This window comes from Hetaerina americana, unplaced genomic scaffold, assembly GCF_022747635.1.
Source record: "Hetaerina americana unplaced genomic scaffold, ioHetAmer1.1.p SCAF_2, whole genome shotgun sequence".
NCBI lineage: Eukaryota > Metazoa > Arthropoda > Insecta > Odonata > Calopterygidae > Hetaerina > Hetaerina americana.
This window is the reverse complement of record NW_027286763.1, coordinates 38,771,566-38,789,987: the sequence shown is the minus strand read 5'-3', so window position 1 is coordinate 38,789,987 and position 18,422 is coordinate 38,771,566.

Below are 18,422 nucleotides of genomic sequence, written 5' to 3'. Positions count from 1 at the left end.
CTCACTCCATGCCCCGGCCCAACACAAGCCAGGCGATCTCCCCATGCAACCGCTAACCTTGGACACACCATTATCCATACTCTGACATCCTTTATGCGCTGTGAACGTTACTTCTAATATTTTCTTCATTTATTTATTTTATTATGCCGATGTTCTCTTTCCTTTTTTTTTTGCTTTTCTAAATTTCAGAAATTGATTCGTGAGCTGAGTCACCTGGTTCGGTGAACGAAACGATCTAAATCTCTCAATCACCAAAGGAGCGAATATTTTCTTTTTTAATCTACCTATTGGACTTAATTCGTCATACCATTGCGGGGTTTCATAATTTCCGATATGTTTCTTCTTCCTTCTCCCCGCTTTTAGTCCCTGTGATTTGTTTGCACATTGCCGCGAATGCCTTTTGTTTGCATGATTTCTCGTGCAAAAACATGCAGAAATTTTATTTTATTTTAATCATTTAAATTTTACTTTCCATCAATTGCCTTATCGGATTGTGAGTGAAAATATTAGTTATTCCCAGATTCATGAAACTTTTCTCCGACTGGGATCAATGAAGTTAGGAATTTATGAGACCACGTTTCCAATAGCATTAAAGGAGAAGAAACAGAATTCAACCGTTCAATTGAGCGAGCGGGACAATAGAGTTGTTAATAATAATCATAGAGTATTCCTTTAACTAATTTAAAATATTGACATTTTATAGGATAAAATAAATTTATCCCAATTTACCTATTTCATATTTTTTGTGAAACTTAAAATAATTATAATCGTTTATATATAATGAGTAAATTCTGGCTTCATTTTTCTCAAGGTATACGTAGCATGAATTATTTGTGTAAATTTTCCTACACAGACTTTAATATCAACTAGCAGCGACGATTTGAAATGTGGCGGCACGCCCCGACCGTACCCAATCCGTTCAAGCGCTGACCGCGCGGCCTTTTTTTTTAATTCAAGGCGTTTATTGCCAGAGGGTCTCAGGTACACAGACATGAATGTGGATACATGCATAATACTGATTGCCTCCGGAGCGCCTGCCGCAGGAATAATTCCGCTACAGGCTGGATTCATTCGACTGAGGTACGTGGTATGTTGGCAGAATGCATGCTGCATCTTGCTTTACATTGCATAAGATAGCGTTGCATTGGATTCGGAACAGCATGTGACCTGCTATACGCCCGGAGTTCACCTTATATCACCCCAGTCAGGTCACCGAAAGGATCGGTGCTTGTCCATAGAGAATAACTAAACAAAGCAATAAATTAGATAAACGAATAATATGGAAATACATAATTAAGGTTTGAATAAATATCAAAAGAGATTTCACTGGGAAGGGGCTTGTATCATTTTCAAGCACTAACACTCGTATGTGTCCCACTCTTGCGATAACCACTCCATTTCATTTTTTCCTCTAGGACTAATATGGCCGTGAGAGCACGTTGGAGGCCAGCCGGCCGGACGAGTTCGGGCCACGGCGTCTCTTCTTGTGATATAGCAATCTATTTTATTTCAATATACAAATAAAAAAACTCAGAGTACATGTCAAACAAAAATTTCGATTCTTTTCTTCAAGATGAAGGAGGAAACAGTGCATTTCATGAGTATTTGTACTTTAATTCCTGGTAGCGGAACGTTATTAATTAAAAAATTAAATTAACATGAATGGAATTCGTGTAAGTTACCAAGATATGTGAAGATTGGGTTAGGAAACCGATTTTATGGAGGATGTTCGCTTCGAGACGGACTTATAGCTGTAGATCTGAGACCCTAAGCAAATTTAGCAATCTTAGGATACAGGAAATTCATATCATATATCCTGCGTTTTTAAGAATATTCGTACCCCAAAATTGGATCATGAAACTAATAATGAACTTTTTGCCATTACAGGTACTTTTTTACCATTACTTTTTGCCTTTTCAGGTAATCGTACTTGTAATACGTCGGCATATTTCACGCATATTGATTACTAATCCAAGAAATTGCATGATAAAAAAAGTACGAGTTGTATGTAACCAAGCTTTTTAGGTATTTATTAAGGTTTTAACATATAAGGATGTACGCTGCCAGTGGTATCTCACGGATGTTTCTCATTTCCAAGGTATATTTTAATTGATTTAAACTATGGTTTAAATTAAAGTTTGGCTGTGTAATATTGAAAAATAGACAATTTCAAGAATCAAGTAAATAAAGTCAATAAATAGTTCCATAAAGTAAAAAATGACGTTGAAATTAGAGAATTGTATGACTAAAAGCGGGTTGAGGATTCGATGTCCTATAATATTAGTGAATTCAATTGAAGGTGAAATACACCATGACATTTTATATTCTGAAATTGGAACTCATAGTTTTAAATAAATAAGGATTATAATTATGGGTCCCGCATAAAGAAAGATAGCTAGTTCAAAACACATTAATCCGTCAAATATGAAAACGCCCATATAAATTTTCAAGTTCATGAAATGATTTTGGGGACTGCAGTGGTATGGCATATTTTAGCTTTTGTAAGAACCGAAAGAAAAAATTATGGAATTTGTTAATAAATATTCAACCGTTTTTGTGAATCTGTTTTCCGATAAGATATGAATCTTCTCTTTGCATTTCCACCAGTAACAGTCTTTATTGTTACTTTTCCTACTGTTTTAAATTATATTGCTATATTTAAAATTTTAAGCCATAGGGAATTTGATGGAGCCGACAAATAATTTACATTATTTTCAACGGAGTTAACATAAACGTGATGAAAACCGGATGAAAGTTATGTATTATTAATTTTCTATTTACAATGCAACAATTTTGAAGTCTAAAAATCATTCACCTTGACCAGGATACGAATTTTTCTCGCCTTGACCGGGATGCGAATGATTTTAGCACTCTGAAATTGTTTCATTGCAATGCATATTAACGGATGACTCCGTCGAAAGTTACTTCTGCGGCATCTCCCGCAGTTTCTTGGAATTTTCTATTTGTTGAAATGTTTCCCTTTGCTCCGTGCCTTCCCGGCATTGCTAAGCGCGATAGAAGAACAACTACTCTTCTCCAATTCCTCTTTCATCACCTTAATCATTCCTTTTTCTATTTTTCTTCCATCGAGAAATACATTCAATCTTCATGCCTCAATCAGCAATCATTCCCACCGGTCCAATCGTCATATTTGTTCTGCTGCAGCTCCCTCAGTTTCTATCAAATCCCTCTCTCCTTCCCTTTTCCCTCATGCCCATTCCGTCCTCATTCAATCTTTCCCTTACTATTCTCTTTCTGCACCCACTTCCTGGCTCCCTTTCCCATCGGCCTCGCCCAATCCACGAGTTCCTCTCAAGCCCCACGTCGTTGCTAACGGGGCAAAGGCGAATTTTGTGAATTTTATATTTTTCCCGTGCGAGCAATGAACGACAAGCGAAGCCGAGACGAAACTTTCCCTATTATTTTTTTCTTTAATATTGAAACGCGATCAGAGAATGGGAACCTCAGTTCAAGTTGAAGAAATCGATCAAAAAATTCGCATTTTTCTGCAGTCGTACTTTGGTACTCTCACCTTTGTTAGAATGCCCTGAATTGAGGAATGAAAACCATTTCACGGGATATATATATCCCGAAGGCTTAGTTGAGAAACAGTTTATGAACGATGAGCGTTTTTTTGTGAAAAGAAATTTTAACTGATATTACGCTTTCTATCAGAAGGGAAGTAAATATCTACGGGCTCGGTATACTGCAGGGAATACGATAATAAACGGTGTGAGCTAAAAATGAATTTTCACTTGAATGAAAATGTAAAAAAATGAAAATTTTATTTAACCAAAAACGCTTTTTTTATGTAGATAACACATATAAGGGTAAAACATGTTTTCATTCAGAAATGTTTAATTTTAATAACCTATTTTTCAGTTTTGACAACGCCTTTTACAATACAGAATTTCTAATTCATTTCCTTCCATTAGTTATGGGAAAATGTGGGCAATACTCTTAATTACTCAATTGTTGATATATGTATGGTCCTTATATAGTTTTTCGTTAATGAACGACTTTTTCAGAGGTCATATTAAAGGTGTAATGACTGCTCGGAAACTACGTAGGTTTGAAGGTAATAAAGTTTTTAATTATTTCGGAAAAGTCTTCTACAAGATGGATAATTGAATTGAATTTTCACTGATCACTAAAACGAGTAGGAAATTTGGAATTGAGCACCTTTCTTTTTTGTACATTGAATATAGGCCAATTTTGCATTATTTTCTATTTAGTCAGCATACGAGTATACGAAGAATATTATCACATATTTACTGGGTCGATCAAATGAAACATTATTTTACTAGTTGTTAATAATTAAATTTAAGGTTTCTTTGCATTAAATTCGTGGTATATTTTTGCTCTATAGGAGGGTTATGAATTTAATTTACATATCTATAAAATCCCATTCCAATAAAAATTAATCTCTTTTTTAAAATATGCCCAAATTAAATCCCAACCTACAAACAAAAGAACTGCTTTTTTGTTCAATGCCTAATTTTTACAACCAGAGAAGTAGAGTCCTTACCTTCCTTCCTTCCTGAAAATTTTAACAAAGTTTTGCTAACCAAAAATATAACAAATTTTTCGTACTTGGGGTCTGCAGGAATCGCTCAGATTCCAACTAGTCCTCCATCACTGTCCGTACTCGAACGATCCGCGACCGGATATATAAATATGTACATATAATATATGGGTAGTCCAGGGGGTAGAGCGTTGGACTGCTGACCCGAGGGTCCCGGGTTTGATTCCCGGGTGAGGCACTCTGGGCACCTGCAGCTCCACCCAAGCTATAGTGATTTTTCGGGTACCAAATCTTCCTGGGAAACCATAACCGGCACAGGGAAAGGAACTGGCCCCCCTACCCTGATGTGTGAATTTCACACGCCGTATAGGGTTTAGTACTGGGTGAACTCTACCAGCACCTACCGAACCTATATATATATATATGTATCAAGGCCTATGAAATATATCCTACTCGTATCTCATCTACCTTTTCTATCCATAAAAATAAAGAAGCCAGGAGCTCACGTTTTCCGGATAAATGATATTCAGCTGGGAAGCACCCCACACAAAAGTTGCCTATGTTTCTAAATTTAAATTACTACGTGGCTACTTTTGAACTGTGAACACATTTCACGTTGTCAAAAGTCTTCATTACCATATGTGTGCCGTATCTAACCTTATCTAATGAATAGTTTTAGAGTGGTCAATGTATTAAACTACAAATCATAACCATCTTCTTGCTTATAAATTAGGAAGTATCGTAAAGTGGCTGCAATGAAGACTTTTTCCCTCAAATACACTGTTCTTTTGTATTCTCTTTCCGATCTCACAATAATTAAAGGTAAATTACCTGACATAAAATAGAATAATAATTCAAAAGAACAAATTTCATGATCATAACGTACAACTATTAACCTATCCGTGATATTACTTTCATTATATCAATATCTTCAAAGAAAAACAAATAGTCACCACTTAAACCTTCTCTTCATCATACTTACCTCCGTTTTTTGATCGTCTCCCTTTCCCCAGTCAGCGTCACTTCCGCCACTTCAGTCGCTCATGGGGAGAGATGCGTGCGTGCGTGCCAGATTCAAGGATCCTGTGCCACTCGAAGGTGCTCGAGTTTCTCTTCGTGAGGATCCATATATATATATATATATATATATATATATATATATATATATATATATATATATTCCAGTTCCTTTCCCTGTGCCGGTTATGGTTTCCCAGGAAGATCTGGTCGTGTGTCGTAGATTTCTAGTAACCGCCTGAAAAGCTTAATTTTTTGCCTGTTTATAAGGTTTCGGCAATACGTAACAGGCCAAGGAAAAAGTATATTATCCTTTACGGAAGACGAATAACCTCGTCAAATAAATGAGTTTAATTATTGTTGGAGCAGTCGTATAAAGATTGGGAGAAAAAAACATTTCTTTCAAAAAAACCTGCAAATCATTCGGAGTATACCTTGAGAAACATAATTTCTGAATGAAAGTTTCACTAGGAAGTGAACTTGAAGAGGTAATAAATAAGACCCCAGATAGAGTCCATGATACAAATAACGGCAGACCATTAATTGGAGACATAGACGTTTAATGCCTAGGGATTAGAAGAGTCAATCAAATATCTAATTTAATAAAATACTTACACTATTTTCGTTTGAGGTTGGAGTTAGGAATCATGGCTTGTGATTAATATGATATTTTATTTTTTTAGTTGTTCATATGTAAAATCAAACAAGAAATCATATTTTTTATGACATCCACATTTATAGTTTCCTCATGGTTTTCCGAATTGAAACATTTTTAACTTTAAGGGACCTATGATATTTATTATTGTTTCAAGTTCGTCCAAAAGAATGCTCGATTTATTTTTTAAGGTGACCGACAGCTAAGGTCATAGGGTGATCAATAAATTCAGCCAGATATATTAGCACTCACCTCTGTTATCCCGATATTTATACGTATATTATTAGTCGATATTAGAAATGCAGCATCGTAAACCAAAGCTAGGTTCCAAACCGTTAGATTTACATCTAATTAATCAATATGGCAAATGCATCAACTAAAGAACATTACATGCCATAGATGAGCAGTCTTAATATTGTTAAGTCCAAAGTTTTTCTCTTTTGTAGGTTACTAACTGTTAGCTGTAGATGATGCGATGTAGACATGGTTATCGGCTTTGCCATCTACCTATGAATGCATCATAATACATTCAAAGAACAACGGGAGATGCCGCGACAGTAACTTTTAACGTAGTCATCCTCTAATATTTATAAAAATTCAGTAATTTCAAAGTGTTATAATCAATCTACTTTAAAGCTCCAAAAAATGCGGCTTTCCTTGACTTTAATCTCGCAGACTGTGGCGCTAAAACTACCACGACGAATACGTACCTGTGACATTTTAACGTATAGTATTTCGCCGTTACATCTTGTTCATTTAAAGCTCCCAAGATGGTAGGTGGGTGCTTCGGTAGATCAATTGGCTGAAGCAGTCTGCCGAACATCGAGGGATCTGGGTTTGAATCCCGGTCACGAGGAATGATTTTCACGCTTTGAAACTTCTGCATTTTATCTACATGACAAGCAGTGTGAACATGTCCGTCATTCCTTCCGGGCTCGCTAACTTTCCTAGTCTATCGCTAACATTCTAAGTTCATGGATGAGAGAGAGAATATTTTTAAGCGAGCGATGAAATTTTCCATATAATCCTCTCTCTTTGAAGTTTCATTTGAATGAAATTTCAATCTATTTCAATAATTTTGATTGATATTTTGACAGCTTTATGGTGCTCTATAATGAGGTGATTCATATGTAATGTACCCGAAAGGGTAGAAAGTGATGTCATTATCATTCATTTCACATTAGTAGCAATAGAGTACCCAGGGCTGAACTGCTTATAATTCTTTAATTGTCGACTTCCTCTATGATGGCTCAGAGAATTGATTTTCTAAATGTATCTGGTTACGTTTGTGTGTAGTTTTTTCGGTAATCCAGTTGGTGTCTTAATTCATAATACCACTTCCATTTGTTGTCCATTTACTTGGTGAAACTGGACATGCATGCAGTCGGCACTCATACTTCAGAGTAACAGAGATTTCAGTCAATGACAGGCATAGAGACCTCATAGTTTACACAATTTAATCCATTAACTTGAAGAAGTCTTCCAGCGAGTGGAAATATTAGGGAGTACTAGTAGCTGTATAGAAAATTTTGAATGAGAATAGGGAGGCGGCTGCAACGGGAGAAAAATGGAGACATATAAAAAATGTAAGTCAAAAGCCACGAATGGTACGATAGGAATATTAAATGGGGCAAATAAAAGATGAATCATGGATAACAGCGAGATAATAAGAAAGATAAGATTGGAGATGGTGAACACATTGAGACGTACGTAAAAGAAAGTACTTGAAATTTCAACCTAGTTGAAATTAGGCAAAAAAATAATATTGCGGGAGTATATGGTTGAAAAAGCTATGTGAGGATATGGAGAGTTTACTACGGAAGGGTAAAGTTGGAGCGCTGTTAAATAAAATGAAAGTACTGTGAGGAAGAAAGAAAAAAACCTATGCAAACAATTAAAGACGAGTTAGGAAAAATATTATTTGAACCCGGGAAGGATCAAAGAAATCTGATGGTAATACATAGAGAAATTACATGGTAAACTCATCAGGCCGCAAGCTTAGACGTAGTAATAAAATAGAACCTAGATGAAGATAGCTTAGGTCCAGGCTTGTTCGATGGCGTGATAGAAACAAGGGAAGGAAACAAGGGAATTGAAATCAAATAAGGCCGTGATGATAGATAACTTTCCAGTGATATTACTTAATGATCAAGGAAAGCCTAGGAGTATCAGTTTTTGTAGATAAACTCTTAGCATTAATCAGGGAGGAATTGGCAGGAAGATTTAGTCAGTGTTAATCCCCATCCCAAAGCAGGGGACTGCAACTGCGCCAAGGATATAAAACCAAAATTTTGATTTTGCACGTAGCTAAAGTGGTACTCAGGATCATCAATAAGAGGAAGGAGACCAGGGGTAATGATTACTACGGAGATGATCGTTTTGGATTTATAATGAGTCACGGTAATGCCGCAGCATTAATAGGATCACTTAAAGAGGAACAAAGAATACAGTCAGGTTGTCAATGATTGTTTCGTAGGTTTTGAGAAGGTTTTTGATGTTTGAATTGGGTAAAATCAATGAATGTATGGTAAAATAGGTGTAGATAAGGGGATCGGCCACTTACCTGCCTTCTGTATGTGTCTCAGATTGCTCAGGTGCGAGTGATGGATGTTGAGTCGAGATGGGCAGAGATAGGAAGTTGGGTAAGATAAAGATGCCCAATATCATCTGTGATTTTCAACGTATATCTAGAGGAAATGATAAAAGAGGAATGGGAAGAACTGTAGATAGGGTTGAAAGTCGGTGGATAATTGATAAAATCTCTTAGGTTTACGGATTCTTCAGCTTTAGTTAGGCAGTTAGCCAAGGGGTCGTAAGCATTGCCAAGGACATTAGAAAATTAGATTGGAATGTATGGGATGAAAATCAATTTAAAAAAATATGTATTTGGTCCTCGAGAAACAGAATAGCGAAGCTGAATTTTAAAGCCGTAATTCATAACTAGAGCAGTTGGAACCGCTTAGGTAATGATTAGACTCAAGAGGAATTTTATCAGACAGAGACGTTTTCGCAAGGAGGAGGGAATTGAAAGATTGGATATTGATTTGTGATGTTAAGAAAAGATTCGTTCTTACCTTAAAATGGAAAGTGGTTTTGTAGGATCAGGAAATATGGTAGTTGAAGCCAGGCGATACGTGTAGATAGAAAACTTTTGTAATCAGAGTGTGAAAAAGTATGAAAGAGGTGAAATTTACAGGAAAGAAAACTGGAGCTGACCATGAGGCTAGCTGGAATGAGAAAGGAAGTGGTTCGTCTTTTTGAGTGGTACGTGTAGGAAGGTAGGTAATAAGAGCGAAGAATATAAAACGAGAGTAACAGAGTATAAACAAGACTTAAAATTGAATGAAGTGTATGGTGTTATGCTATAGATAGTCCTGTTATGTTAAGAGACATAATTATGATACTAAAAGAAATAAACTTTCAATGAACTAATAAATTTTGGATATTTAATATCTCAAAAATATTGCATCATAACTTAAAAGGACAGCCTTGTTGGCCAACGATATCAACAGAAAGATAAAATAAAAAGACAGGCGCAACGCTAAGGAAGTTGTTGACGTCCATAGTGAAAATGAATTTAGCAATTTTGATTGTGCATTTCCAGAACAATCATTGGCTTGTTATAAAAGCAATGCAGAATTTAAAGAATGTCGATTAATTGTACATGGTTGTATCATGTGTATGAGAATGTATACGATTAAGCTATTTTGAATGTATGGAATACCGGATTGTTTTAAGGATGAGTTACTCAATAATTACGAGGGTATAGTTTTAATAAACCAAATCAATGCTTTACGGGGAAACGGAATACGGGGAATATACTTGATGCAATCTCAGAAAATGACAACTTTAACAATATCATATGAAAGATTATTAATCGATGACTTAAAGCCTACTATACTCGTAATCCTCTTATTTTCTGCCTAGTCTAAAATCTAACGTAACATAAAATAACTTTTCGATGACAACAGGTGCAAAAAAGGCGTGAGCTCCACCGGATTACGAAAGTATTCATAAGGTTGTCATATAAAGCGTGTTTGAATACGTCACCCAAAGTCTGTCCGCTGTCAAACGACCATGAGGTGAAAAAAAACACCATGACTGTATATTTTTGATGAATCACATGTTATTTTTTTCAGGTGTAATACCCGTGTGGGACACTCTAAGAGCAGATGAAATGTAAAATACTACTTCTTCGTGCTACAGGAAAAAGCGATACCTGAATGAACAGCTAACTGGAACTCTATTATCGTTACCTTTGGCCCGTTCTCTTTTCCCTTTTCTTCCATCTTCTTAGGTTTACGATACCACCGTGTTCTGTTAAAGGTCTATCTAGTTGAATCCTTGACACAAAAAATTGAAGCAAACCGTACATTCGACCGTTCTGGACTGAATGGTTCTCTCCCACTATCCTAAAGTCTCTAGATGAGCTGCTCCCAATGCTCTCCCTCTTTTTCACACACACACACAAACACACCACCATTTCTCTTAAACAGCCAATCAAAAGTGCCTTTTCCAGCCGCTTCCTCTCTATTTCTCTTTCTCCGTCTCTCTCTTCACATAAATCAACCCTGCGCAACGATTGTTTTGTATACTTTTTGTTTCCAAATGTGCCAGAAAAACTTTCAATTTCCCGTCCGAGGAACATCTCAAAAAGTAAGATAAACTGCTTCCACCGTGCTCTCACAGTCTATTTCTCACAGGCTTCGTCTTTAGTATACCCATTTTAAGTGTGTACGTAATTCACATTTCCTGAGAATAATTTTTCCCTGCATTGCAGGAGATTAACTCACAGAAGATGCAGTAATTTTTATTTAGTATTAAATATTAAGGAATTTATGTAATGGAAATATCTAAAAAAGTAAAAGAAACTTTATTTAACGTGAATGGTAGTAATGAGAATAATTTAATAAAAATTAGAATTTTTTGTTGAGAACTATCTGTAACACTCCTGGAATTATACTGAGTGAGGGAAATAATTTAAATTTGTGATGAAAAAATGCAGGTAGGGAAACAACTTTTATAATGCCTAAGTGTTTAAAATGTCCATAAGTTCACAAAGCGCAATGATGAAATCAATGGCAAGTAGTCAAACTTCATACTGATTGCGCATTGTTTTCAATTTAAAGATGTATTGATCCTTCGTCATCAAAATCATCAAAGTATCACATTCAAATCAACATTTTCTTGTTACATCTATGGCTACCGCTGGATTTCTTTGGGAGAATATTTTGAGCCAAAAGAAAGAATATGAAGCTACTTTGGTTAATTTCTTGCAATTAAATAAAATCAAAACAATTGCCGCAGTTAATTTGTAGTAGCACAGTTAGAACGAAAACGGGATTTCAATATAATGGATTTGAAAAATCTAAAAGTTAGTAAACGAATAACACGCAAGCAACGTTTTTCGCCTCAATAATTACTTCAATCTCGGCTTCATTAAATTCTGAGAAACTGCGAGAGATGTTGCAGTATTAACTCTTAATCGAGAATTCATCCACTAAATACGCATTATGATACAACAATTTCAAAGTGTAAAAATCATTCCGATAAAGGTGAATGATTTTTACACTTGGATTGTCTCATTATTATCATCATTGAATGAAAAGCATAATCTTACTTCAATGATTTCGCCGTACGAGTCTGACTTCTCGAAGTCATGACTAAATAGAAACTTTTATTTCGAGCAACCTCAGAATTATCCTATATTTCCAATTGTTAAATAATTTTAAGGCCTAGAATTATTTAACACTATTTTCCTCATGCATTTACGAACACTTCTATCAATCATACGGGTCTGATCGCGGTTGGATTACTTTTAGATTCAAGTTGTTTTTCACCCTCCAGTGATTTCGTGTTCCGCGTGATGATTCAGAGACCGCCTTCGAGGTTGATCTTTGGCGCTGACAGATGGAGGGAAATTTTCCTTCTTTCGGTCGACGGATAAGAATCCCAAAAAGAGAGTGGGATGTTCACGGCCAACCACAAGCTGCGCTTGGGTTCTGTCGAGGACTGAGTGAATTCCAACGCCGCTCTTGGTTCCCGTCCACCCGATCAACACGCCCAAGTCACCGCCGACGCCCCCTCCCACGCAGGGCGACGAGGCAGCATGGGCGAGAGTGGCGGAAGAATGAGAGGGGGCAAAAGCTAGGGGGTGCGAAAGTTGGGAGATGGGTTTCTTTTTTGATAAGCACGCGGCGGTGCGAGAGTTTTGGTCGGGAATTGAGAAAGATTACGGCGTAAGTTGCGAGGGTGGTGTGTGTGTGTTTGGGGTGAGGGAATGGTGAGGGTTTGAGGAGTCTAGGGGCTCACTGGAAGCAGGTTGAATAACGCAGTGACGATGAAACTTGGCAAAGAGGTGGGGTGACAGGGCGCGAGAGGGAGCAAGAAGGTTGACAGACTCTTGAAAAGTGCTTTGGAGGTTTTAGGAAAACATTTTTGATGAGTCCGAGACTCAATTTCGGGGGAGAAAATTTTTCTCCTCCTTCTCCCCCTCCCTCACTTTCTCAACTCTGCACCCCCACGGCGAAGCAGAACGACCACTCACGTCTCTCTCTTTCTTCCCCCCTCTCGCCCCGTAACAAACCCTCGCCTCGGCCTGCTTCGCTCCGCTGTGTCCATTATGCGTTACCCATTCCTCCACCCACCATCCCCTCCCTCCGTCCCCCTCACCTGTTCGTCTTTCCCCATACGAAGTTTTTTTCAACGGAGGAGGATGGAGAAATTTTATTTTTCCGTTCTTTTTGAGAGGAATGGGTGGGGAGACGGTTTGGGCGTACGTAGAATTCCTTAGGTGTTAAGATTTGGAGTTTGCCTTCATCTTTTACTCATGTGCCTTGCTCCCGTGGAATTGACTACGCCGCGTACCGAATGGCAAAGTTTAAGATGATGAATAATTCCTTGTCGGTGGTTGCTCTGAGGGAGCCAAGATTCCTGTTTCGGCATGGCAATCCATAATTCTTTTTTCATTTATGTGCTCACTCACGGGTTAGCCCTAAGGAATGGGTGTGGTTGACTTAATTTCATGGCGCAGTCTACTCCATACCATTACGGTATTTTTTCTTCCATTGAGCCATGAAAAAAATTCACAAGCCATTTAAGGGGATATTTAAAAATGAAATATTAAAACCTTCTTTCCGAACCGCTTTTCTGCATTATTTTTCATGACATGCAATTTCGGTTGAAGACTGAGTACCTAGTGTGCTTTCGTCATCTGAACATAACTAGATGAATTCGCAAAAACAACTAATACACGGCTCAACGTTTTCCACTCCCTATGGTAAGAGCAGTGATAAGTTTCTTAGATATTTTATCTGTAGGTTTATTCATTTTATCATCAATTGTTACGATTTTAGTGGATCGAAGTCTTACAATAATTTAAAAATTGCATTACTTTTTGTTTGTGAGTCCATTAATACAGAATTTCAATGGACGGAGGATAAATTACCCTGGAAACTCTATTATGGAAAATAAATGAGAGAGAGTGAGAGAATGTGAGGCTAAGGCACTGAAAATACAAAGATATTATTGCTTGAAGGAGGTAAATAGAGAAGTAATGTACCTAATGATGCCGGTGTGGTGGATGCTGGTGCTCTGTATACAAATGTGTGCCTGGCAGAAAAATATATGCATGGAATCACTTGTGATTGAATGCCAAGTACCACTACTACACTGAGGTGATACAAACGGCGACCACTGCCCCATATGGCCGATTGGTATCGCTTTTAGGAAACAGTCATGAAAACCCTTCAAATAAGTGTAATGGCCGTCATTTCACATCTTTACAAAGCAATTAGACAAATGTTTTAAGATTTGAAGAAAGTGGTAAATTGTCATTTAATTTCTTCTTGATTTCATTAGATAATCCAAATTTATTCCATTCCTTCATTTTGTACTCAAAATTATGTTTAGAAGTAAATGTTTCAATCACTTACAATTTTATTGTTTAAAAATTACTTTGTCATTAAATTATTGTTATAAATAATACAATTTCTGGTGTAACATGGTGGATATACGTCATGATAACAGAAGACACTTGGCTTTTCCACATGAAACAGTTTTATTTACGACCTAGGTTTCACTTAGGATTTACCTACAAGATGAATACCATAGCAAAATTTACAGACGTATTACTACTCGCAGTATTTTAAGGTATATTGTTGCTCGCGGTATTAAGGTAAAGATATTGTTGTTTTGGTTGATCTCCAAAAGTGTATATCGATTCCACCGTGTTGCTTACCAAATAAAAAAGAGACTGTAAAATGTTGTGTACACGTATGTGGTGTGAGAAAATGAGAATAAATAAACCAAGAAAAGAATGCGATCTGTTCATATTTTAATACCATTTTTAAATACATTTTCGCGTGCCAATTTACGTAAAAGGTACTTGCTCGTCGATTTCTTGTTAATAATATTAAATAGTAAGTTCATTCTAAATTTTTCTTCCTACCACCAATACGAAAAAGTATGAAACTACTTGAATCCCAGCTGCGTAAAATTGCTATGTAAATGACATTAAGTTGAAAGAAAACAGCAAATTAGGCTTTTTGCGTACAATCCTGTCATGCATAGGGGAATTAGTTGTCATACCGCTTCAATATTGTCACGAATTTCACGCAACAATCTCGAGTGGGGTAATAATGAACACCATAATTAAATGCTAAAACTTTTTGGCACTACAATTTAAAAGCAGGGAAATACACTAATGGTCAGAAAATCGGAGATATTCAAATAAGCATAACTATTATTGTAAAATACTTAGGCATTGTATCTATTTTTCCGCAAAGTAATTAATTACGTACAAAATGCGGTTTCACCAGGAAGAAATTTAACTATTTTAACCTTCCCGAGAACATAGTGAGAGAAATGTGATATAAATACCCCCTTCTGGTCAATTCAATTGCGCATAACATATTCTAGAGGAATTCGAGGCCTTCGCCAGAAAATTTGATTCAGGACCTGAACAAATATTGAGATCAAATGTTATGAATTCCCATCCATCCACGCAGTCTTTACCATTTCAACACCAACCAAAAGGCTCTGCATCTCTCTTCCTCATTTGGATTTTTTACTTATCGAACCGATTTTTAAATGTATTCATCAATTGTAATTACCCAAAAGTTCACTAAAGTTTTACCATCCACAAAATCAATTGTATGAATAAATTCCGTAACGACGTACACTCCAGTCCCCAGTTCTTCCAATGATCCTTTAAACATTGCCTCCGCACATACGCATAGTGAACAGGGAAAATGATAGTGCTTATTCATGTCTTACTCCCTACCTACTTTTACGATAAAGTTCATTTATATAGTCCTTCCATGTCTGTTAAATCTTCTCTCGTTCAAGTAATATTCCTGACATTTCCTTAATTGTTAGCTTGGATTTTTCCTTCTTTGTTCCTGATAGTGCTTTCAACTTCCTGCACAACGCCCCAATCCTACCCTTCCTTCCTCACTCTCCATATTACCTCTTCCATCTCTTGTTCTTTTCGTTTTCCGCCTCATTTTAACTCTTTGCACTTTCTTCCACTTAACGCTGTTTATACTTTATCTTCTATTTTTCTTATACTTGCCTTGGTCATGAATAAATATATATTTTTAAATGATATTTTTAGGATAAAATTTCATTGTAATTCAATCACCACACAAGCACTAATTTTCCTGGAGGATTCCATAATGCATGTTAAATTTATTCCCGGTTGATTACACATTTCTGTTTCATCACACATCCTAAAAATTTCCGTTTTCGTTATTTTTTCATAATACTTTTATTAAACCACTCTTTGAAGGAAATAATTTATAAATCGTTTTATGGCAAAGAGGGCCAGCTCAAATGGCATTTCAACTTAGTATTATTTTTTTAGGATAAATTAGAATATTTCTCAGTATCTTGCATATTCGACGAAAAACAAAAGCTTTGCATCCAAATCCAGTAATGTATATTGCATGAAATACAAACGCCCATAGACTCTAAAGGTCCTTTGACATTTCATGAGTAGATGGGTGATATTTGAAAAAAGAATCAGTATCCCTATTAGACCTGGATGATGGCGCCAGTGAATCATTAGTATTCCACTCTATCGTTCCCAACTCTTGAACACGAGACGTTGAGCGCTCGGAGGAAAATACACCGGCCACACTTCAAACAACGCCGGAATGGAACTCGGAGAGAGGGAAGTTTGGAGGGGAGAGGGAGGCGTGTTAATGGGACTGTGCCGAGGAGTAGTACTGCGAAACGATGGTAGGCCCAAAGAGTCGGACGACCTGGATAACTCGGGCGTCGTTGGCGCAATTTAAATATGTACGCAAAACTGTATACTGCGGCCTGCTTTTGGGAAGGGGAAACTAAAATTACTAAGTAAAGAGAATCCTAGAGCTCTGCGATTACCGATGTAAACAGCCCGATGGAAGATTCTATGAGACCGGCAGGGGGAAGGCGCTTTATGAGTGGTGCACACGATCCATCCTAAGCAAATTGGTCACTGCACTGACATCAAGTTGTGCATCGATTAGGGATCGGTGGTGATGCGCAGTGCATAATGGTATTTCCGTAAAAATATTTGGGCTAAACGTGATGAATAATGTAAAACCAAAACAAACAGTTCAATTCTCGATTTAGTAATTTAGCAACATTTTGCAAGAAGGGAATTATAAATTTACAAGCATTTTAAATTAAAACGGAGATAAAGAATTAATCCGCAGTATTTTTTTTGCATTCGAACTCTTTTCAATGATTTAATTTGAGTATATTTTGTCTGCATAACTAACCTTACGGAAATTCGCTCACTAGTTTAGAATAGATGAAAAGAGAAATAGGCTATTATGTTTATCATTGATACATTAGTATGGAATTTGAGGACTACATGTATGAGAGGGTTTTCGGAGAATGGAACGAAATATTTAAAATAACATAAGTAATTGGAATAGACTATAGTGACAGAATAATAATACCTCATCTCAACAAGAATCAGGTTAACGATGATGCAAATGAAAAATTACAGAAAATAGAAGCCAAAATATACAAGAAGTTATGCAAGGTTACAATCTCTTTTCATCATCGCTCAATGCATATCTAGAAGAGGCAAGAAAAAAAGTATAAATGGGCATCAAAGCAGTCAAGGTGAATGATTAAGAAGTAAGCATACTATGGATTACAGATGGCAACGCGATTTACAGAAACGCGATCTCTGAAACAGCCTGACTGCTATGGACCAATTAATCCGAGAATATAATATGCACATCAATAAGATATTAATTAAAACCCATGTGCGTGTGTGGAAGAGAGAAGCTGAAGGCAAGTAACATAATTTGAGGAATGAAACTAAACAGAAAGCTGAAGAAGCATAATTCATGAGTTACGAAACATATTAGAAAGGAAATTTACCCGGAATATCCCGCGAGGAAATCAAGAGATGAGTACTTTAGACTAATTAAGAAGAACGTAAAATAGAAAGGCTTTTAGGCGCGAATGAATTAACCCTGAATAGAGGAGAATTAAGAGATGGAATTACGAAGGTCAAACTTGAGTTTGAAATGCTAATTATGATGGCGGTTTAGTTTGTGAACGTTTTTTTCAAAATTAGCTTAAATAGATGGTCTAAATAATAGATATTGTAAAGCACTTTACCTTATCTATTAATTCATTAATAATATCATATTTCTGTTCATACACATGCTTTGGATATTATGATTTTCGACTAAATGATTATATCGTATTAATCCATCAAGATTCACTGCATTCCCTGATGTGAACAGAAATTTCGTAAAAAAAAGTCATGTGTCCCTCTTTCGCTCTGCTTCTAAGATGGAAAACTTCTCATATCGAATCACCACCACAAGCCCAAGGTTGGAGTTAATTACACCTACATGGCTACCCTGAGACGTTCTTAGAATGTCTTGGCATTCTAATGGTTATCAACCAGTATAATCTAAATTGACAGAGTTCTTCTGAGGGAAGGCGAAACTAAATTCTTATATAGCATAAGGAAGGAAACGTAGAAATCCTCTTACTTCGCTATTTAATAGGCAAAGAGGGCACATTATTACCGTACTTCAAATATTCTAGTAGAGACGACGTTATAACAGCTTATGCAAAAGTTTTGCATCAAAGCAAACCTTTACCTTATTAAAATGGGTTTCATGAGATTCGAGAAGGTACTAATTCAAATCACAAAAAAAATTATTAATTATTTTTGTTCCAACTCCTACATTTTTCACAAGGCCT